Here is a 24948-nt window from a genome sequence, read left to right as displayed (position 1 = left end):
TTGCAGCACACATATGAATTTTTGATCATGTGACTCACTTCTGAAACACTTGACTGCCTGAGCTCACTCTTGCGATCTGAAACTGAGAAGTATTGCTGAGGACTCTCAGTAAGAACCAAAATAGATAAACCATGTGCAAGGCTTCTGGTAAAGAATCTTTTAACTCTGGGTAGCATCTAATAGGCATTTTAATGACTTTCAAAGCCAAGAAAATACAAGCAGGAAATTGGCTTCCATAGAGTCTTGAATTGGGGAATTCAAGTAATGTTTGAGGAAGATTATTCAGGTAGCCACATCTTACATGTGTGGATACAGAACTGAAACTAGAGCAGAAAGAACATAGGGCTTGAATGATCTGAGTCCCACCAATAGCCTGTGTGTGTGGACTAAGGCCTGAACCCTACACTCAATAACAGCTCTTGGTATTCTTTTTGAATATGAGGTGGAAAACAATTTACATGGGTGGACTAAATGATTTCTATGAAGAAAATAAAACACTGGAATTTATAAAATTTCTGTTACACCTATTCAGGTGTTTTAATCACGTATTTTAATAGTAAACTTTAAAATCTTTATACACCCATGTTGTTGTTCAGTCACCCCATCACGTCCAACTCTTTGAGACCCCATGAACTGCAGCACACCAGACCTCCCTGTCCTTCACCATCTTCCGAAGTTTACCCAAGTTCATGTCCATTGCATCGGTGATGCCATCCAGCCATCTTATCTTCTGACACCCTCTTTTCCTTCTGCTTTCAGTCTTTCCCAGCATCAGGGACTTTTCCAGTGAATCAGCTGTTCGTATCAGGTGACCAAAATACTGGAGCTTCAGCTTCAGCATTAATCCATGAGTATTCAGGGTTTTTTTTCCCTTCAGATTGACTGGTTTGACCTCCTTGCTGTCCAAGGGACTCTCAGGAGTCTTCTCCAGTTCAAAGGCATCAATTCTTTGGCACTCTGCCTTTTTTACAGTTCAGCTCTCACATCCATATGTGACCACTGGGACGACTATAACCTTGACTATACAGACCTTTGTCAGCAGGGTAATGTCTCTGCTTTTCAGCACACTGTCTAGGTTTGTCATTGCTTTCCTGCCTGATTTTATGGCTGCAGTCACTATCCGCACTGATTTTAGAGCCCAAGAAGAAATTTGTAACTACTTCCTCTCTTTCCCTTATCCTTGCCGTGAAGTAATGGGACCAGATACCACGATCTTAGTTGCTTTAATATTTAGTTTTAAGCTGGCTCTTTCACTCTCCTCCTTCACCCTCATCAAAAGGCTCTTTAGTTCCTCTTCGGTTTCCCATTAGAGTGGTATCATCCACATATCTGAGGTTGTTGATGTTGAGGTTGTTGATGTTTCTCCTGCCTGTCTTGAATCTAGCTTATGCATCTATACAAATATATAACATTTCTATATGTATCTTTAATCTGCCTTCTTAACTTTGTTTTATGAAGATAAGCCAGTTCCTTAAATCAGAAAATAAATTCACTCTAAACAAATGTTTTAATTAGAATTCACTACGTATTGGTATAAATTTTTATGTTTGTCCAGCATGTTCACATATATTAATATTATCCCTCAAACTGCCACATAAATGCAAATAGCCCCATTTTTCAGATAATGAAAAATGAGATCTCTGATTATCTTGCTTAGTATCTTACAGTGAGTAAATGTTTTAGCCAGCAGTCAAACTGACAGGATTTTAAACTTGGGTAAGGGGATCTATTTGAGTACAGCTCCTTGTTTAAATAAATAATTCAACATGGAATTGATAGATAGTATTTGTGTGGTATATCTTTTCCACTTACCAAGTGATATCATTATATGAGAGAAAAGATAACATACACATAGTTTAGTTTTGAGTATAATCTTTTGAAACAAGGCAATCTCTAAAGAATATGCATAATGTGTTACTTTATTATTAAAAACATGTGGGCTTACAGAGGGTTCTAGTCACACAGGCACAGCTAAAACATTTCTGCCCATCCTCTGAAGAATAGGGAGGGAAGCTGACATTTGTTGACGATATACTGTTCCAGGTGCTGTGCAGGATGCTCTCTCCTACATCATTTAATTCATAGTCACGAATATCATGAAAAACAGATATACATTTTATTTTTACCAGAAAGTTCTAAGAATCAGAGTAATTAACTAACTTATAAAAAGTCACAGAGCTATTTAGAAGTGATCCTGTGATTCAACTGAGGTTGGCTTCATCCCAAAGTCTTGATCTTTCTCTCCTACATGGACCGTCAAAAATATAAGCTTCAAGGTGATATGACATTTGTCCATGAAAATGTGGTCAGTATGGCCATATATTTGTTTAGCATATCCTAGAATCTTTAAGGTAAATGAAAAATATTATTTATTAATACATAAAATAGGTACTAAATTAGTGTAATGTCCAATTCCAAGAGGTGATATGGATTTTAATTTTTGAAAGTTTAAAAGTTAATATAATTGATGAAAGTCATTAAGACAAATACAGTATCATTGTGACTGCCTACAGTACTGATGTGTCTAACTCTTCGTGACCCCATGGACTATAGCTTGCCAGGCTCCTCTGTCCATGGAATTCTCCAGGCAAGAATACTGTAGTGGGTTGCCATTCCCTTCTCCAGGAGATCTTCCTGACCCAAGGACCAAACGTAGGTCTCCTGCATTGCAGGCAAATTCTTTACCATCTGAGACACCAGGGAAGTCCATTAAACGTCCCTTGATGCTTTTGTCAGGATATAATCCTAAATGAGATGAAGCATGGATCTGAGCCCACATAATAAATTCTATATTATTGCTTCTAAATGCAGCTATTGTTAAGAGGAAGAACTTATCTTAAAAATAAATCCAAAGAATTGGTACCTGATATATGAATTTTATGCAGTTAATTTTCAATTACTTGATAATTGGTAGATAATTTAGCAGACAGTAAAAATGATAGCTAATTCAAAACCCATTTTTATAGCATTTAAGATTCTTCTTAGGATCACATTTAGATATACTTCTGCATCAAAGTTCTAGAACTTAATAGATTTAAAGGAAAATAAGTGACACAATCATGACTCAAATCAAGAAAGGAAAAGCTATTATGCTTTCCAATAGTCTTTTCTCTACATACCCACCTAAATCTCCCTTTCTCCCTGTTTCAAGATAAACATTGATTATCTCAGTCTTTAAATCACAGTACCCAATGAGCAGGGAAGCCAGTTCCTTCAGATTATTCACTAGGTATTTACAGCACCTCTGAGTAAAAAACAGAGAAAGTAAATAAATGTTTTATTACTTTAAAACACAGAAACCACTAGAGGCTGTCAGGTAGAAATATAAGTAATGTCAATTAATAAATCATTTTACTTAAGGAGAGAAGATACCACATAGAATCAAGAAAAAAAGATTCGTTATGAATAATCTATAATGTAAGCAGCCCACCAGTATATACTTAGGAGTTGGCTAATATATTTTCATAGCTTTTTAAAGAACTTGGTTAAATTTTCTATAATAAACAAATAATAAGAATTATTTTAAAAATATAAAGAACATATCTTTACTGTTCTGAATGAGGTGTATGCATCCAACTGGTTTATTGTTGGTTTTGATAGATCAGTGGGGTCTTTTTGTTTCTGGAAGCAGAGTGCCCAGTTCCTGTCCTTAATAAATAAAGGCACACAGTTAGTCTTAGCAGCAGAGAGCCACCTGCATAAGACAGCTCCTTCAGTCCTTGAGATAAGAAGTTCTTAAATAGGCGTATTGTTCTGTGTAGTCCTTCTCTATAGTCAAATAAACTCAACTTCAATTTTCGGTCATTCAGCATGTCGTTGGATTATGAGGCAAAAGGCCCTGAATGCCTACAAAAAGAAAGGAAGCATTGGCTTTAAACACCATGCAGATGTAAGGCAGAACCCATGGAAACAATCCAAAATTTACAACAGCAAATTCTACTATAAGGTAACTGCATTCTTTGCAAATATTAAATAAAAACCAAATGATTTCAAATGAACAAGACAAAAAGGAGCTCTTAGCCTCTCTTCATACGAAGACAGCTGCTTGCTAGATAGCATTACACAGGCATCAGACCTCGGGTAATTATTCATTTAAGAGAATCCTATTATTCCAAAAGGTTTCTAGAATCTACAGATATAAAACGTATCCATAGTTAGCTATTTTATAGCAGGATATAAAACTTTATAGTCATTTGGAGAGTATATTAAGTAAGCATAATGTTTGAGAAAACAATAAACAAAACCTTTATAGTAGAGAGATATTTCAAGCTTAAAACTTTCTGGATAAAGAGAATGCACACCAAAGGAATTTAAAATCTGATTGAAAGTACAATATGAAGGAAAATGATTCCAGGTTCAAGCAACAGAACAGAAGAACAAACAGCCAGGAGAGCTGGCACCCAGAGATCCAGATCTAGGAGAATTTTTTTTAAATGAAAATGTGAAAGCTATATATATATATATGTATATAGTTTGTTTGTTTAAATGGTAGAGACAATTGAAGAAAAGGAAATACAAAAACTCACCACTCTTTGAACACATTCCTAAGACAGGATAACAGAGAGGTGGAGTGCATGAATGCTAAAGCCACCTGCCTAACTTCAAATCCTGGCTCTGCTCCTTGTAAACTAAGCGACTTCGGGTATTTTAGTTTCCTGATCTATAAAATGGTTATTACAGCATATGATTGTTCTGGGAATTACGACACTTCATATAGGTAAAGAGGAGATGAGTGCCAGACACATAGTGGGCACTACATAACTACTGGTTATCATCATGGGGAGTGGTAGTAAGGCCACCCCTTGCCCGCTACTTCTGCTCTGAATCTCATCACTTCTTAACCTGTGAACCTTGTTCCTATAGTTGGACCTGGTGTCATCAGCGGTTATCTTTGTACAGGGAAGGGTAAATATGAAGGTTTTAACTATATACTTAAAAAATAATCTACAGAGTTAACTATGACAAAGTGTTAAAACTTGTAAAATACAGGTGATGAATTCACCTGTATTCACATTTGTTGTATTATTCACTGTATTTTTTGGTGTTTGACATATTCTATAGATTTATTGTTTAGGGAGGGGTCTTGCTTGTACAGGTCAAGGATAGCATGTTCTGTACTAAGAAGTCTAATCAACTCAGTTCTGTGTGTCCAAGGTACAAAAGAATACAAGATGGCCAGAACTTGGTGGGGGTGTAGGATGAGGTTGAAACCAAAAGCAACCGGTTTTGTGAATAGCAAGGTTTGGTTCACTGGTTTGGTGAATAGGGAGGAGAGAAATTGAATTGCAGTTGAAGGGGATATGGTAACAAGAAAAGATTTTCTTATTTTGCTTTTGTTTTAAGATATTGGGACATTTATTTGCATTTAATTAGAGGGTACCCACACTTACGAATTTAATGTTTGCCTTCTAATCTGTACTTAACATGTGAAAATAGTACTTTTTGCAGGTGTTTTAAAAAACTATACTAATGATGTAAGGCTATAAATTTCATCTTAATTCTTATTGGTTTTGCTATGTTTTGAGACCTATCCAGGTAGCTATACACAGATAAAATTTATTTTCCTTTTTGACTGATATATAATATTTAATTGTGTGCATGTACCAAATTTTACTGATCTAGTCCAATAGTGATGAAATCTAAGTTGCTTGCCCAGTAGTGAAAGTTGCGCAGTCATGTCTGACTCTCTGCGACCCCATGGACTGTGGAATTCTCTGGGCCAGAATCCTGGAGTGGGTAGCCTTTCCCTTCCCCAAGGGATCTTCCCAACCCAGGGATCGAACCCAGGTCTCCCACAGTGCAGGCGGACTCTTTACCAGCTGAGCCACAAGGGAAGCCCAGTATGTCACAACAAATAATCCTGCAACAAAAGCTTCTTACTGGAGGTGGGAACAAGATGGCAGAGCACAAGGACCCTGACACTCAAGCAGGAGCAGAACCAGTTGCACAATGGCAACTACAATCACAGCATGCCCTTGAGAACACACACTTGGGAAGGAGTAGGACTAGTTCAGTAGTGTGACTTGACCCTGCTATGCCCAACCAAGCCTCTAACCAAGGTGTGCATACTAAAGGTTGAACCAGCTCAGAAGTGCAGCTGAATCCCTCAGCCATGCCCCCAACTAAATTGGAGACTGCCATCCCAGGAGGGAGAAGCTGAATACCCTTGGGGCTTGTGCTCTAGTCCATTAGGCCCTGGCCCTGCCCCCATAGGATGCTGACTTCCATGGGGCCTAGGAAGAGCCCTGGCTCACACCTGGTTCCAGTCCTATCCCCTCCAAATCCAGCATGACCTTCCACCATGGTGGAAGCTGCCAATACACCTTGGGGCAAGATCTGGCCTGTGCTCATTTCAGACCTGGCCCTCCTAGCAAAGCCACTGGGCACATGCAAACTGCATAGGGACACTTGCACATGACAATATGCTTTCAAGATCAGGATAGGTAAGTGGTTCACCTAATTTCATAAAGGAAAACAGAGAAATTTAAACAGAACGAGAAGAGAGAGGAATATCCTTCAAATGAAAGAACAAGATAAAGACCCCTCAAAAACCGTAATAAAACAGAACCTGATAAAGGTTCAAAGCAATAGTAATAAGAATGCTAACTGAACTTCAGAAAAAAATAGACAAACATGGTGAGAACTTCAACAAAGAACTAGAAAACTGACAACCTGTCAGAGCTGAAGAATATAATAACTAAAATGAAAAATATACTAGAAGGAAATAACAGCAAAATTATGGGATATAGACTGCATAAGCAGTCTGAAAGATAGAACAGTGGAAATCACCCATTCAGAACAGCAGAAAGAAAAACACATTTTAAAAAATGAGAATAGTTTAAGAGACCTTGGACAATATCAAGTGTACTAACATTTGCATTATAGGGGGTCACAGAAGGAGAAGAGAGAGAGAAAGGGGGACAATGTATTTAACAAAATTACAGTTGAAAACTTCTCTAACCTGAAGAAGGAAATAGATAAGAGCACAGAGAACCCAAACAAGATGAATCCATGTGCCAGACACTACATTCTAAGTGTATTGCTACTAAGTTGCTTCAGTCGTCTCCGACTGTGCGACCCCATAGACGGCAGCCCACCAGGTTCCTCTGTCCCTGGGATTCTCCAGGCAAGAACACTGGAGTGGGTTGCCATTTCCTTCTCCAATGCATGAAAGTGAAAAGTGAAAGTGAAGTTGCTCAGTCGTGTCCGACTCTTAGCGACCCCATGGACTGCAGCTTACCAGGCTCCTCTGTCCATGGGATTTTCCAAGCAAGAGTACATTCTAAGTGCGTTGCTGCTGCTAAGTCACTTCAGTCGTGTCCAACTCTGTGCGACCCCATAGATGGCAGCCCACCAGGCTCCCCTGTCCCTGGGATTCTCCAGGCAAGAACCTCATTTAATCTTCCCAATGTAAACTAACTAGAATGTAAGTTCCATGAGCGCAGGAACCTTATCTTTTATACTCATAGTGTCTGAAACAAAGGAGGTGCTCAAAAAATTACTGTTGAAAGAATGCAATTTTGGAGATACTAGAAATAAGAATTCCAGCAAATAAGCCTTTAAAATTATGTATCAAAGATTAAAGTGGATGGAACTGAAAGAGTTGTGCAGTTTTAATTGGTAATACCTATATATATCTTGGCATTAAAGTGTAACTTTCTTATAAATATGTTATTTTATTTCAATAGACTCTTATTGACTACCTATCAATAAGATATATTTCCTTGTCCTTAGAGAAATCATAATCAAATACCTCATTTTCCTTCATGAATGATAAATTATGTTTTAAATGACAAATCAGTAACTCCTTTAAACTTCAACCTGTTTTATTTTCCTACCATTTTAAATGACTTTATTGAGTTAGATTTTCTGTTAATTATGTGGCTGAAATTGTGGGATTTCTGATCAGATGTAACATGTGAATGAATACAATCAGTATGCTGCATTTAGATGTCATATATATATATTATTGTACCACAATTTGAGCACAGAGCTTCACAAAAGTAGTATTTCACTTAATTTTTTTAATGAGCATTAACAGAGAAAACCTTTACAGATGTAAGAATGTATACCAATAATAAAAGAAAGTTCTTTAATGAGTATTCAACTATATCAATTGCACATTAACATCTTTTAATTTAAGCAAATATTTTATAAAGCTCAGATGGTGAATACAGCCACTTGGAAAGTTCATTTTAGAGGCTGTATTTCAGAGGTTTGATTCACATCTATTTTGAAACAGTATACTTGAAGTACATTAACATTTTCTGCATAATACCAGAAGGGACTGAAATAACATTTGGAGATTTTTATAAATCAGATGATAGAACAGGTGTGGTTTTTCAGCTAAAAAGTTATAATTTGGTCCAGAAGTAGTTATATTAAAATCAGAAAACTATTTATCTGGGTGTGTGTGGGGAAGAGAGAGTAGATGAAATCAAGCTTGGGAGATAATCAAATATTTAAAATTTGGAAATAATTTTAGTCTAATACTAAGAATCAAGAATTTGCTTCAGAATGCAAAAAAGTGCTTATAAACCTCCACTGTATTTTTATTCTGAAGACTAGTCAAATATAAAGATAACTGTCATTGGTAGGGGCTTATAAAATATAACAAATCATGGAAGGAGCCTTAAATTCTATTTTTTACCCTGGTTAAATCATTTAACCACTCTTTATCAACTGGCAATCCTCATGATTTAGGAACTTCTGAATACAACAGAACACTATTATGTTTTCTGATAAATTTGTATAAATAAATTCACAAAATTATATCTCATTATTTTATGTATTATACATTTTATATATGTATTTATATATTATTTTGTATATGAAATAATGAGATTTTTCAAGCAAATATATTAGTAATAGATATGGATAGACTAGTGTGAAGCAAGCAGAAGGATAGGGACCTATATTGAACAGAATATTAGCTGAAAACATTTACAGGATAAAAAAGAAGAAGACAGGATTATTAATAAAGTAAATGGAATCTAGAGAAGTTTAAATCTAAAAATATTTAAGAAATTTTCAAATAAAGTCACATAATTATATAAACATCAACTTTCTTTCATCAACTGGTGTGTTTTCTAGTCAGAATGCTTGGAGAGATTCCTGTGTGCAGCAGATTCTATGCAAACTGGGAAGGAGATGGAACACATCTTCAGGCTCACAGGGTACTGATTCTCTTTGCTGCGCCATTTTTTCTTGTGCTGGGATGGCAGTAAAATAGGCACAGGGCAAGAATTTCTTCAAAAGAGTCTTTCATGCTACAAAACTAATCGGTACTAATTGCATTTAAAAATTCTATCCCACAATTATGGAACTTAAAGGTAAAAAGCACAAAACCAAAACATTTTATAATTTTAAGAATGAAGCAAGGGAAGGCAACACTAACGTACATGTGAAAAGACTTAGGTATGGTGTTATTTATCACAATATCATTTTAACAGAAAAAAGTGAAACAACTGTACAAAAACAAGATATGACTAAAAATTATGATTCATCCCATATCAGGATATTTTTGACATGGAAAGATTTCATAATAGAAGAAATTGAGAGCAATTGAAGATTATAAATCTCTATTATTCCACTCATAAAAACTTATACATTTAAAACATAAAATCTAGGAGGACATATATTGGAATGCTTATGATACTATGCAAATATTGGAATTTCCTGATCAATAGTAAATATGGATTATTTTGGTAAAAGAGAATAAAAGAATCGTATTAAAGTAGCATAGCACTGAATCATATAATAATACCTATACCCATCGTATAGCCTATTTCATAACCTACTGATCATTTGTGTACTCCACCACCAGGTGTCTACTATTCTTGGAACCTCTTCTGCCTTCCCCTTACAGAAACTTGTTTTTACTAAGAGTACTGGAAGTAGCCTGATAAAGTAGCTTTCTCTGAAGTATAAATTAATGATAACAATGTGTGGTGGAATTCAAAGGTTGCTGCTGCTGCTGCTAAGTTGCTTCAGTCGTGTCCGACTCTGTGCGACCCCAGAGACGGCAGCCCACCAGGCTCCCCCATCCCTGGGATTCTCCAGGCAAGAACACTGGAGTGGGTTGCCATTTCCTTCTCCAATGCATGAAAGTGAAAAGTCAAAGTGAAGTCGCTCAGTCATGTCCGACTCTTAGCGACCCCATGGACTGCAGCCTACCAGGCTCCCCCATCCCTGGGACTCTCCAGGCAAGAGTACTGGAGTGGGGTGCCATTGCCTTCTCCGATTCAAAGGTTAAGAGCCCAAATTTTGGCAGCATAGTTCTGGACTTGGGTTCCAATTCTGCTGATTAGTGGCTGTGTTGCCTTGGGTGAATGACTTAGCTCCTTTACACCCTAGTAATCTCATTTGTACACTGGAGATAATGAAAAACTGCTTAACCCAGGAGAATGATAATAAGAGGGTACACAGTGGCTTCACTGTGTTTGACATGTAGTTAATGCTTAGTTAGTAGGAAAGAGATGCTCATAAGACATGAGACATTGAATATCGGTTGGGGAAGGGGGGTGGATCATTTATTTTTCACTCAGATAGTGTCAGTAATACTCATGCTACTGGCCCATAATGTGGATGATTTGTAAATGTCTATGAGCAGCAGGTATGCTGTGTACCTGGGTAAAAGAGTACTATGTGTGAAAGAGTGACTGCTGTAAGTGTTGTCATGAGTATGTCCATGTGGGTATTAGGGACAGGGCGGAGGCTAGTTCCCTCCTCTCACTGCTCAGATGGAGCTTCCTTGAAAATGCATCATGCTTAGCATAGAAGCCATGTATAACACAGAAGATCTGTTCCTAATCAAGCCTAGACTTAATGACACAGGTGCTATTTAATAATGCTGAATGACCAAATTAATAGATGATTGGTGACTGGATGGGCAGAAGATTACTTAGGTTAGGGGGGAGAGGAAAGAGGATTGCATCACCTTATGTCACAAGTAAGAAGAAAGAATAACGGGGGTAAGGAGTGGCTAAGATAGTAAAGTTGGACCCTGAGCTCACCTCCTATCCATGGGCACATCAAGATTACCACTGTTTGCAGAGAAACTATCTATAAAAATGACCTGAAGACTAACACAAGATTTTCCACAACTAAAGACATAAGGGAACTATTATAATATAAATAGGAGGGGCAGAGACACAAAACAGTCAAGACCCACACCTTCAGGTAGGTGATCCATAAATGAGGGGATAAAAACAATTGCAGAATTTTCCCCCAAGGAACAAGAGGTCTAAGACCCAAATCAGGCTCCCCAGCTGGGAGTGCTACACCAGGAAGACGAGTCCCCAGAACATCTGACAATGGAGGCTGGTGGGGCTTGCATATGAAAATGCTGGATGGCTGTAGGAAACTGAGACTCCTTTCTTAAATGGGGCATACAAAATCACACATGCCATAAGTCCCAGTATAGAGCCAGGAGTTTGAAAGGAGCCTGTGTCAGACCTATTTGCTTATCTTAAAGAGCCTCCTAGAGATACAGGAGGCAAATGGGGCTTCCCATGGAGAGAGAGACATCAGAAGCAGTCATTTTGGGGAGTTTATTCTACCAGAAGGACACTGGCAAGTACCATTTTGGAGTCCTCCCTCTAGACTGTTACTTCTGGGGGCTAAACTACATATCAGCAAACTGACACCAGCCCTGGTGTCATGGGCTCCTCATGCCTGACAGTCAGCTGCCCTGGGACCCAGTCCTGTCTACCACAGTGCCAGTTGCCAGCCCCAACTACCAGCACACCCACAGTAGTCAGCACTGCCACAACAGAAGGCCCACACAGTCTACATAAGAATATCCATACAGAGTATAGCTTTCATGATCAGAGGAGAGTGTGCTTGTTGGGCCCCACAGGACATCTTCTACATAAGGCCACTTCTCCTAGATCAGAAAATATAATCAGCCTACCTAATACATAAAAAAAACATAGAGAATTAAGTCAAATTAGGAGACAGGGGAATATTCTCCAAACAGAGGAACAAGAAAAAAACTGAGGAAAAAGAACTAAACAAAATGGAGATAAGAAATCTACCCACTAACAGTTCAAGGAAACAATTACAGATGCTTAAGGAACTTGGGAGAAGGATGGATGAACATGAGACAAGTTTACCAAAGAGTTAGAAAATATAAAAGAAGACCCAAACAGAGCCAAAGAATAATATAACTGACAAAAATATATTAGATGTAAGCAACAACATATTAGATGATACAGAGGAACAGGTTATTAATCTGAAAGTCAAAGAAATAGATATCATCCAAGCTAAACAGAAACCAAAACAAAAATCCATCTGTTTTAATGAGGGTAGTTTAAGAGACCTCTGTGACAATAGCAAGTATATGAATGTTTGCATTATAGGGATCCCAAAAGGAGAAGAGAGAGAGAAAAGGGGGCAGAAAATTATTTGAAGAAATAATAGCTAGAATTTTTCATAACCTGGGAAATGAAAAAGACATCTAGATCCAGGAAGTAAAGAGAAGGCCAAATAAGATCAACCCAAAGAAGTCCATACCAAAGCACATTATAATTAAGATGGCAAAAATTAAAGATAAAGAAAGACATTAAAAGCAGCAGGAGAATAACTACTAGTTACATACAAGGGAATGCCCCCATAAGACCATCAGCTAACTTTTTAGCATAAAGTAGGCCAGAAAGGAGTGGTATAATATATTCAAATTGCTGAAAGAAAAAAAAAACTCAGAAATAATACTTTACCCAACAAGGGTATAATTCTGATTTAAAGGTGATATAATTTTACAGATAAGCAAAAGCTGAATGGGCTCAGCAGAACTAAACCAGCTCTTCAAGAAATAGTAAAGGGACTTTTCTGATGGAAAATAAAAGACTGCAACTAGAAATAATAAAATTGTAAAAGAAAATTTAAAATCTCATTGGTAAAGGCAAGCATATAATAAAGGCAATAGGTCCAACATTTATAAAACTAACAGATTAAAAGAAAAAAGTAGCAAAATCATCTATATCCACAATAAAAATAATTAAGGATACACATATCCAAAAGATGTAAAAATTCAACATCAGAAGCATTAAACATGGTAGGGGGGTGAAAATGTACACTTATTAGAATGCATCTGAACTTAAGAGATGAGTGCAATTGTGCAGTAGTTTGAGCATTCTTTGGCATTGCCTTTCTTTGGGATTAGAATGAAAACTGACCTTGTCCAGGCCTGTGGCCACTGCTGAGTTTTCAAATTTGCTGGCATATTGAGTGCAACACTTTGACAGCATCATCTTTTACGACTTGAAATAGCTCAACTGGAAATCCATCACCTCCACTAGTTTTGTTCATAGTAATGCTTCCTAAGGCCCACTTGACTTTGCATTCCAGGATGTCTGGCTGTAGGTGAGTGATCACACCATTGTGATTATCTGGGTCATGAAGATCTTTTTTGTACAGTTCTTCTGTGTATTCTTGCCACCTCTTCTTTATATCTTCTGCTTCTGTTAGGTCCATACCATTTCTGTCCTTTATCGAGCCCGTCTTTGCATGAAATTTTCCCTTGGTATCTCTTATTTTCTTGAAGAGATCTCTAGTCTTTCCCATTCTGTTGTTTTCCTCTATTTCTTTGCACTGATCACTGAGGAAGGCTTTCTTATCTCTTCTTGCTATCCTTTGGAATTCTGCATTCAAATGAGTGTATCTTTCCTTTTCTCCTTTGCCTTTCATTTCTGTTCTTTTCACAGCTATTTGTAAGGCCTCCTCAGACAACCATTTAGCCTTTTTGCATTTCCTTTTCTTGGGGATGGTCTTGATCACTGTCTCCTGTATGATGTCATGAACCTCTGCCCATAGTTCTTCAGGCACTCTGTCTATCAGATCTAATCCCTTGTATCTATTAGTCACTTCCACTGTATAATCATAAGGGATTTGATTCAAGTCATACCTGAATGGTCTAGTGGTTTTCCCTACTTTCTTCAATTTAAGTCTGAATTTGGCAATAAGGAGTTCATGATCTGAACCACAGTCAGCTCCCGGTCTTGTTTTTGCTGACTGTATAGAATTTCTCCATTTTTGGCTGCAAAGAATATAATCAATCTGATTTTGGTATTGCCCCTCTGTTGATGTCCAAGTGTAGAGTTTTCTCTTGTGTTGTTGGAAGAGGGTGTTTGCTATGACCAATGCATTCTCTTGGCAGAACTCTATTAGCCTTCACCCTACTTCATTCTGTACACCAAGGCCAAAATTGCCTTGGCAAAACCCGGAGTAACAAGTATTTCTTTTTTTTTTTTTTTTTTTTTTCTTTATTTTTAAAAAAAAAATCGCATGCTCCCCATCCTGAACCCTCCTCCCTCCCAACCTCCCCATACCATCCCCCTGGGCCTTCCCAGCGCACCAGCCCCAAGCATCCAGCATCGTGCACTGAACCTGGACTGGCATCTCGTTTCATACATGACATTTCACATGTTTCAATGACATTCTCCCAAATCTTCCCACCCTCTCCCACAGAGTCCATAAGACTGTTCTATACATCAGTGTCTCTTTTGCTGTCTCGTACACAGGGTTATCGTTACCATCTTTCTAAATTCCATATACATGCGTTAGTATACTGTATTTATGTTTTTCCTTCTGGCTTACTTCACTCTGTATAATAGTCTCCAGTTTCATCCACCTCATTAGAACTGATTCAAATGTATTCTTTTTAATGGCTGAGTAATACTCCATTGTGTATATGTACCACAGCTTTCTTATCCATTCATCTGCTGATGGACATCTAGGTTGCTTCCATGTCCTGGCTATTATAAACAGTGCTGCGATGAACATTGGGGTACACGTGTCTCTTTCCCTTCTGGTTTCCTCAGTGTGTATGCCCAGCAGTGGGATTGCTGGATCATAAGGCAGTTCTATTTCCAGTTTTTTAAGGAATCTCCACACTGTTCTCCATAGTGGCTGTACTAGTTTGCATTCCCACCAACAGTGTAAGAGGGTTCCCTTTTCTCCACACCCTCTCCAGCATTTATTATTTGTAGACTTTTGGATCGCAGCCATTCTGACTGGTGTGAAATGGTACCTCATAGTGGTTTTGATTTGCATTTCTCTGATAAAGAGTGATGTTGAACATCTTTTCAAGTGTTTGTTAGCCATCTGTATGTCTTCTTTGGAGAAATGTCTATTTAGATCTTTGGCCCATTTTTTGATTGGGTCATTTATTTTTCTGGAGTTGAGCTGTAGGAGTTGCTTGTATATTTTTGAGATTAGTTGTTTGTCGGTTGCTTCATTTGCTATTATTTTCTCCCATTCTGAAGGCTGTCTTTTCACCTTGCTAATAGTTTCCTTTGATGTGCAGAAGCTTTTAAGTTTAATTAGGTCCCATTTGTTTATTTTTGCTTTTATTTCCAATATTCTGGGAGGTGGGTCATAGAGGAAAACCCTAAAGACTCCACCAGAAAATTACTAGAACTAATCAATGATTATAGTAAAGTTGCAGGATATAAAATCAACACACAGAAATCCCTTGCATTCCTATACACTAATAATGAGAAAACAGAAAGAGAAATTAAGGAAACAATTCCATTCACCATTGCAACGAAGAGAATAAAATACTTAGGAATATATCTACCTAAAGAAACTAAAGACCTATATATAGAAAACTATAAAACACTGGTGAAAGAAATCAAAGAGGACACTAATAGATGGAGAAATATACTATGTTCATGGATTGGAAGAATCAATATAGTGAAAATGAGTATACTACCCAAAGCCATTTATAGATTCAATGCAATCCCTATCAAGCTACCAACAGTATTCTTCACAGAGCTAGAACAAATAATTTCACAATTTGTATGGAAATACAAAAAACCTCGAATAGCCAAAGCGATCTTGAGAAAGAAAAATGGAACTGGAGGAATCAACCTACCTGACTTCAGGCTCTATTACAAAGCCACAGTTATCAAGACAGTATGGTACTGGCACAAAGACAGAAATATAGATCAATGGAACAAAATAGAAAGCCCAGAGATAAATCCACGCACATATGGACACCTTATCTTTGACAAAGGAGGCAAGAATATACAGTGGATTAAAGACAATCTCTTTAACAAGTGGTGCTGGGAAATCTGGTCAACCACTTGTAAAAGAATGAAACTAGAACACTTTCTAACACCATATACAAAAATAAACTCAAAATGGATTAAAGATCTCAACATAAGACCAGAAACTATAAAACTCCTAGAGGAGAACATAGGCAAAACACTCTCTAACAAGTATTTCTTGAATTTCTACTTTTGCATTCCAGTCCCCTATAATGAACAGGACATCTTTTTTGGGTGTTAGTTCTAGAAGGTCTTGTAGGTCTTCATAGAACCATTCAACTTCACCTTCTTCAGCATTACTGGTCAGGGCATAAACTTGGATTACTGTGATAACGAATGGCTTGCCTTGGAAAAGAACAGAGATCATTCTGTCGCCACACGCTGGCAAAGCAATGCTCCAAATTCTCCAAGCCAGGCTTCAACAGTGCATGAACAATGAACTTCCAGATGTTCAAGATGGATTTAGAAAAGGCAGAGGAACAAGAGATCAAATTGCCAACATCTGTGGATCATCAAAAAAGAGAGTTACAGAAAAACATCTATTTCTGCTTTATTGACTATGCCAAAGCCTTTGACTGGGTGGATCACAACAAACTGTGGACAGTTCTTAAAGAGATGGGAATACCAAACCACCTGACTTGCCTCCTGAGAAATCTGTATGTAGGCCAAGAAGCAATAGAACTGGACATGGAACAACAGACTGGTTCCAAATAGGGAAAGGAGTACATCAAGGCTGTATATTGTCACCCTGTTTATTTAACTTAGATGCAGAGTACATCATGCAAAATGCTGGGCTGGATGAAGCATAAGCTGGAATCAAGATTGCTGGGAGAAATATCAATAACCTCAGACATGCAGATGACACCATACTTATGGCAGAAAACAAAGAAGAACTAGAGAGCCTCTTGATAAGAGTGAAACAGGAGAGTGAAAAAGCTGGCTTAAAACTCGACATTCAGAAAACTAAGATCATGGTATATGGCCCCATCACTACATGGCAAATAGATAGGGAAACAGTGGAAACAATGAGAGACTTTATTTTTAGGGGCTCCAAAATCACTGCATATGGTGACTGCAGCCATGAAATTAAAAGATGCTTACTCCTTGGAAGAAAAGTTATGACCAATCTAGACAGCATATTAAAAAGCAGGGACATTACTTAGTCAACAAAGGTCCATCTAGTCAAAGCTATGGTTTTTCCAGTAGTCATGTAAGGATGTGAGTGTTGGACTATAAAGAAAGCTGAGTGCCAAAGAATTGATGCTTTTGAACTATGATGTTGGAGAAGACTTTGAGAGTCCCTTGGACAGCTAGGAGATCCAACCAGTCCATCATAAAGGAAATCAGTCCTGAGTATTCATTGGAAGGACTGATGCTGAAGGTAAAACTTCAATACTTTGGCCACCTGATGTGAAGAGCTGACTCATCTGAAAAGACCCTGATGCTGGGAAAGATTGAAGTCAGTAGAAAAAGGGGATGACAGAGGATGAGATGGTTGGATGGCATCACCAACTCAATGGACATGAGTTTGAGTAAGCTCTGGGAATTGGTGATGGACAGGGAAGCCTGGCGTGCTGCACTCCATGGGGTCACAAAGAGTCAGACATGACTGAGCGACTGAATGAACTGAACTGAACTTAAGAGATAATTAACTTGAAATACTCATTAAAATATACATATATATGTTTATATATGTATGTGTATATGTTTGTGCACATACAGTACAGGAGCACCTAAATATATAAAGCCAATATTAGTAGACATAAAAGGAGAAACAGACAGTAGTACAATGATAGTAAGTAACTTAAAACCCCCACTTACACAATGGATAGATCATCCACACAGAAAAATAAATAAGAAAACGCTGGCTTTAACAGCATATTAAACTAAATGAATTGATGGATATAGAGATATTTCATTTGAAATCAACAGAATACAAATTTAATTGTAATGAAATGTTCTCCAGATCAGATCACACGCTTGGCCACAGAATATAAATTCAAGTGGACATGAAATGTTCTCCACATCAGATCATATGCTAGGCCACACAAAAAGTCTCAACACATTTAACAAAATTGAAATCACATCAAGCATCTTTTTTTGACCACAACATCATGAGACTAGAAATCAAATATAAGGAAAAAAAACCCTGCAAAAACACAGAACATGTGGAAGCTAAACAATATGGTACTAAACAATCAATGGATTACCAAAGAAATCAGACAAAAAATACCTGGGAACAAGTAAAAATAGAAATGTCTATAGGATGCAGCAAAGCAATTCTAAGAAGGAAGTTCATAGTAGCACAAGCCTACCTCAGGAAACAAAAAAAAATCTTAAATGAATAAACTAACCTTACACCTAAAAGAACTAGAAAAAGAAGAAAATACAAAAACCAAAGTTACCAGAAGGAAAAAAATAATAACAATCAGAGAGATATAGGAGAAATATAAATCAGAAAACAAAAAGATCAATGAAACAGAAAGCTGGTTCTTTGAAAAGATAAACAAAATTGATAAGCCAGATTCATTAGAGAAAAGAGAGAGGGCCCAAAAAAGTGAAATCAGAAATGAAAGTTACAACTGACACCACAAAAATATACAAAGTATCATAAGGGATTACTACAAACAACTACATACCAATAAAATGGACAATGGAGAAGAAATAAGTAAGTTCCTAGAAACATACAATGTCCCAAGACTGAATCAGGAAGAAACAGAAAATATGAACAGACTGATTACCAGTAATCAAACTGAATGAGTGATTAAAAATACTGCCAGTAAACAAAATTCCAGGACTTGATGACTTCACAGGCAAATTGTACACACCATTAGAAAAAAAAAAAGATAACACCTATCCTTCTCAAATGATGCCAAAAATTACAGAAGAAGAAATGCTTCAAAACTCTTTCTAGGAGCTCAGCATCACCCTGATACCAAAACCAGAGAAAGACACCATCAATACAATAAAATAAAAATAAAAAAGATGAAAATTAAGGCCAATATTACAGATAAACATAGAAAAAAATCCTCAACAAATATAGCAAACCAAATTCAACAATATATTAAGAGGATAATACATTATAATCAATTCAGATTTATTCCAGAGGTACAAGGATGGTTCAATATCTGCAAATCAATCAATATTCTACACCACATTAAATCAACAGATAAATGGATAAAAAAGGTATGTTATATAAATATACATACACACACATATATACATTCCTCAGTCATAAAAATATGAAATTTTGCCATCTGCAACAACAAAGATGGTTTTAGGGGGGCTTCCCTGGTGGCTCAGATGGTAAAGAATCTGCCTGCAATGCAGGAGACCCCAGTTCAATCCCTGGGTCAGGAAGATCCCCTGGAGAAGGGAATGGCAACCCACTCCAGGATTCTTGCATGGAGAATTCCATGGACAGAGGATCCTGGCAGGCTACAGTCCATGGGATCGCAAAGAGTCAGACACAACTGAACCAAACATGCTAAGTAAAATAAATGAGACAAAGACAAATACACATGATTTCACAGACATGCAGAATGTTAAAAATAAAATGAAAATAGATTCATAGACAATAAATGGGTGGTTGCCAGAGGAAAATAGGTGAAGTGGATTAAGAGGTACAGATCTCCAGCTATATAATAAATAAGTCATGGGCTATAATATACATCATAAGGAAGATGGTACAAAATATTGTATTAACTTTACATGGGGACAGATGGTTCCTAGACAGTGTGGTGATCATTTCATAATGTATGCAATTGTCAAGTCATTATTTCATACACCTGAAACTAACACAATGTTATATACATCAATTATATTTCAATAATGAAAAAAGAATGAATGGTGCTAATCATTCCGAGAGAGGCAGACTTAGGAATTAAAGCAAAGTGCAGAGTCCACAGGATTTAAAAAAAAAAAAAAGATGTCTAAATTTAACCCAAGGACCTGAGGGCGATAGTGCAGTCAAAGAAAAGTCAGAGAAAGTGGCAAGGCTAAGATCTAGCCTTAAAAGAGAAAAATCACACTGGAGGGGAAGGAGGGAGAGGAAGAAGGTTGCCTTGGCACAGGTGAAACATGACTAGAGAGTGAACCAGAATAACAGCTATCCCAAAGGTGAGAAAGGAATCTCAGAGAAGAGATAACCATCCTAAGGAGTGGATGCCTAAGAGAAGTGAAGAAAATTCTAAGATTTGAACATTTGTAAAATGAAGAAAATATGTAAAATAGAAATAATATTTATAGGAAAGCTCAAAGTCAGGAGCAGACGACAAAGGAAACAAAGACTTCTTCTAAGACTCCAGTGATCAAAGATGAAGTGGCTTCTACAATAGGCCCTTTTATTAGTCTCCATATTCCAATTGTGATCTGTTTTTATGTAAGAACTCTCTGGGTTCTAGCTGATATCATCTGGTTTGCAATTTGTCTAGAGTCTGTAGGTTATCCATGTATTTTTTTGTGGGGGTGGGGGTGTGGGTGTGTGCAATCCCTGCTTTTGGGTATAGAAGCATCCCAAACAGTATCCCAATGTCAAGTTAGCCTCTTTTAAGATCTGTTGGAATATCCTATGATAAGCCAAAATGGAAAAGAATTAAAAAAAAAAAAAGAATTTAAAGTGTTACCTCCTTCCCTACCTCTACTCCTACTTCCATCTTTTTGAGAAAATCTGTTTTGAAACAAAAAAATTTTTTTTCCATTAAAGAAAAAACAGCTGTTGGATTTAGCAAAACTAAGGATTACTTTAAACCTCCATTACTTTAAACCTCCCTAGTTTTCTGTTTGTAAAATCAGCACTTCTCCTGTTTTGGAAGACAAGGTTATGTTATTCCTTCTGGAGTTCAAGGCTTCAAAAGCAATCATAGGGCTGGTCAATTCACTACAGTGGACTCCCTTTGAAAATCATGCCTTGCAGGTAAGGTCACAGTGGAACTCTGTTCAGAGAGTCTTCCATCTGCCATGCATGAGATGACTCCTGAATTAATCACAGACACTCCCTTCTTCAGCAATGTGTTCTAAGAGCAGACAAACTGCTGTTACAACTAGCCATTGTTAACTGAAAATAAATTAGTGGAGGCAGATTTTTGAGTAAATTAAAATTCATAGTTTTCATTGGTTATTAAAGGAGTATTTAAGGAAATTCTAATACTTTTATCCTAAATATAACCATTTGGTTTGCTCTCACAGCAGGAAAAACCACTTTAAATGGTGGTTTAATATTCTCTGTTTGTGCAGTTCTTTTGTGTTCCTACATTTTTTCTTGTTGACTCTGAACACTACACGGTAGTTAAGGAAAGCTACAAGCTGTAATCAAGATTACCGGGAGACGTATCAATAACCTCAAACATGCAGATGACACCCCCACCATGGCAGGAAAGTGAAGAGGAACTAAAGAGCCTCTGATGAAAGTGAAAGAGGAGAGTGAAAAAGCTGGTTTAAAACGCAACATTCAAAAAACTAAGATCATGGCATCCAGTTCCATCTCTTCATGGCAAATAGATAAGGAAACAATGGAAACAGTGAGAGACTTTATTTTCTGGGCTCCAAAATCACTGCAGATGGTGACTGAAGCCATGAAATTAAAAGACGCTTGCTCCTTGGAAGAAAAGCTATGACAAACCTAGTGAAAGAGAAACTGAAGTCTCTCAGTTGTGTCCGACTCTTTGCGATCCCATGGACTACACAGTCCATGTAATTCTTCAGTCCAGAATACTGGAGTGGGTAGCCCTTCCCTTTTCCAGGGAATTTTCCCAACCCAGGGATTGAACCCAGGTCACCCGCATTTCAGGTGGACTCTTTACCAGCTGAGCCAAACCCAGACACTATATTAAAAAGCAGAGACGCTACTTTGCTGACAAAGGTCCATACAGTCAAAGCTATGCTTTATCCAGTAGTCATGTATGGATGTGAGAGTTGGACCATAAAGAAAGCTGAGTGCCAAAGAATTGATGCTTTTGGACTGTGGTGTTGGAGAAGACTCTTGAGAGTCCCTTGGACTGCAAGGAGATCCAACCAGTCCATCCTAAAGGGAATCAATCCTGAATAGTCAGTGGAAGGACTGATGCTGAAGCTGAAGCTCCAATACTTTGGCCACCTGTTGCAAAGAGCCAACTCATTAGAAAAGACCACTGATGCTGGGAAAGATTGAAGGCAGGAGGAAAAGGGGATGACAGAGGACAAGATGGTTGGATGGCATCACAGACTTGATGAACATGAGTTTGGGCAAGCTCCAGGAGTTGGTGATGGACAGAGAAGCCTGGTGTGCTGCAAAGAGTTGGACACGACTGAGCGACTGAACTGAATTGATCATATTCCCATTTTATAGATGAAGTAACTGAGTCAAATAAATTGATAACTTATTCAGAAGTCCTGTAAAAGGCATAAACTTGCCAGAAAGCAGAAGTGTTTGACTCCTGAATCAGTACTTTTTTAAAACTGAACCACGTCACTCTTTTTTTTTTTTTTCCAATTTAACACAGGAGCTACTAATTAAGGAATGTAGTACTTATACAGTACACAACATGCATGAAACTCAAAAACATTATGCTAAGTCAAATAAGCCAGACAACAAAGATCACGTTAAATGATCATGTTATATGATTCTATTTATATGAAATGTCTAGAATAGGGAAATCTATACAGAAAGAAAGCAAATGAATGACTTGTGGGGGAGGGGCAGGAGGGCAAGGGAAATAAATGACCAGGAGGTTTCTTTTGGTTATAGAAATGTTTTAAAATTAGATCATGGTGATGGTCATAAATTCTGTAAATATCCTAAAAACCACTGAATTTGTACACTTAAAATGCATAAATTTTATTATATTTAAGGTATTTCTCAATAAGGCTATTCTTTAAAAGTTCAACTAGGATGTTAAAACATATGTGCAAAACAATTTAAGTAAAATATTTATGTATTATTTATTACATCAAAAAGTTTCCTGAGAGAATACCCAAAAGTGTTTTCACTAGGAATAAATTTTAAAGTTGGTCAAATAAATTTTAGGAAGAACATTAATGCTAAAGTGATTTATCTTAATTCTGTCTTCTAATATTTGTGACTGCTGACAAAAGTAAAGGACACTATTCTACTAGGTGGAAGGAAAATCATTTAAATGGATGGGTTTGTGGGTCACAATGACCTCTAACAGGAGTATTATCAATTGAGATAAATTATGCATTTGGAAGCTATATTAGTGTGAGCTAAACATAAAATTACAAAAGTATGTAAATAAATCTTTAAAAGGGAACTGAGAATTTAGCTTCTAAAATTTCATATTATAAGCTTTCCTATGAAAAAGATGAAAGTTTGGCATTAAGATTAAGCTGCTAATTAGTGCCTATGATTTACTCTTACACCACTATCAAATATATGGACTAGAATTATCGTATGAACTTACATTTTCAAGCATTTATGTTTCAAAAGACAAAGGGAAAATGTGGGCCAAACAAAGAAAAATTTTTATGTAGAAAAGTAAAGATCATAAAGACTATATACTTGAATTAAAGTTGAAATTGTTCAATGGTGATTTAAAAGAAAAAGTATCAGTGTAAAAATAAAAATATTTATATGAAACATCAGAACTTTTAAATTCTATTTATAAGTACACAGAGTAATGACACAGTATACAGCACAGGTTTTAAAAATTCAGAATATAAAAAATTCATGCTAGTTAAAAGTATAACATGCTAATTCACTTATTAAGAGAGAGAAGCTAAGAGAGATTTAGGAACAACTAAAAGCATAAATAAGAAGCCACAGTATAAAAGTGCAAGTGATACGAAATTAGAGATTGCAAGATACAGGGGAAATTAATAGTAAAACCTTTGAATGCTCTGATGGAAAAAATGGGGGACAGAAGGTAGGGCAGATAAATTAGGCTAGAAAACAGAAGGGGAGAAGTTTAACTAGTACTAGAAAGGAAGCCTTACTGTGATGCTTATCACTCACTTAAAAGCTGGTTCTGCAACTGTGGAGAAGCCAGGAAAAGGACTTGTAAGAAGGAATATAAACAATGCAAATACTTAAAAACTGGATTTAAGATTACTAATTATAAAAAGTCATTTACAAAGCTCATACCAAAAAAATGTATTTAAATACTTCTTATTGTATTCTTTGAGCAAATAATTATGCTTCTTTAAAACAAGACGCAGGGAGAGTCAAGAGATGCACAGTATCAGTCTGCCCTTATTTTCATCTGCCCAAACAAACTGTAAAATGCCATGTTCATTATGCTAATCCAGTGATTCGTCCGGGGAGAAGATATTGACTATGATGCATGGTTTTTCCTCTTCTCAAATAATCGACATGATTTCTGAAAAGATATTAATAAGCTGGAAAAGCTATCAATGATGAGTATTGAGATATTGGAAAATCTTAAGCACATTAATTCATTAGTAATTGAAAAATTAGGCATGTATTTAAAAGAAAGCAGACTAAGAAGTAAGATTGTTGAAGTTTATGAAAATTATGAAAGTAAATGTAAAATAGTAGAGAAAGTAAAAGTAATTTGGCTACAAAATTGGAGCTAGAGAAATTTATAGCATGTTCTTAATATAAAGACAAAAAAAGGCTGTTAAGAATGGCTAAAATTAAGAGTGCTGGCACATATAACCAGTGTGGGGCTAGGAATCAGACATCCCATGAAGACCTGTAAAGAGGTGGAGAGCATCTGCACACCAGAAGTCAAAGTGAAGATGAGGCCAGTTGGCTGGTATGTGGTTAATGCCAAATAAATAGTTACTGAAAAAATGAAGTTATTCCCAGGATATGGTCAGCCCAGCACCAATTGATGGAAAAAGATGAGTTGCGGTAAGAGCCTGGCATATAGGTCAATGGATAGTGAGCACAGACAAAAGCAGATTATAGCAAATAGAAAACAGGTACTGAGAAGAGGGT

General features: G+C 36.9%; 1 protein-coding gene across 5 annotated transcripts in view; it reads right to left on the bottom strand.

The window, feature by feature from the left end:
- Positions 1 to 24948, bottom strand: part of LEKR1 (leucine, glutamate and lysine rich 1) — a 204996-nt gene that overhangs the window by 88613 nt on the left and 91435 nt on the right. The window lies entirely within an intron of this gene.

Source organism: Bos grunniens, chromosome 1 (assembly GCF_055505025.1).
Source record: "Bos grunniens cultivar Pamir isolate PY7600 chromosome 1, Bosgru_T2T1.0, whole genome shotgun sequence".
NCBI classification, from domain to species: Eukaryota; Metazoa; Chordata; class Mammalia; order Artiodactyla; family Bovidae; genus Bos; species Bos grunniens.
This window is presented reverse-complemented; position numbering and strand designations above follow the sequence as displayed.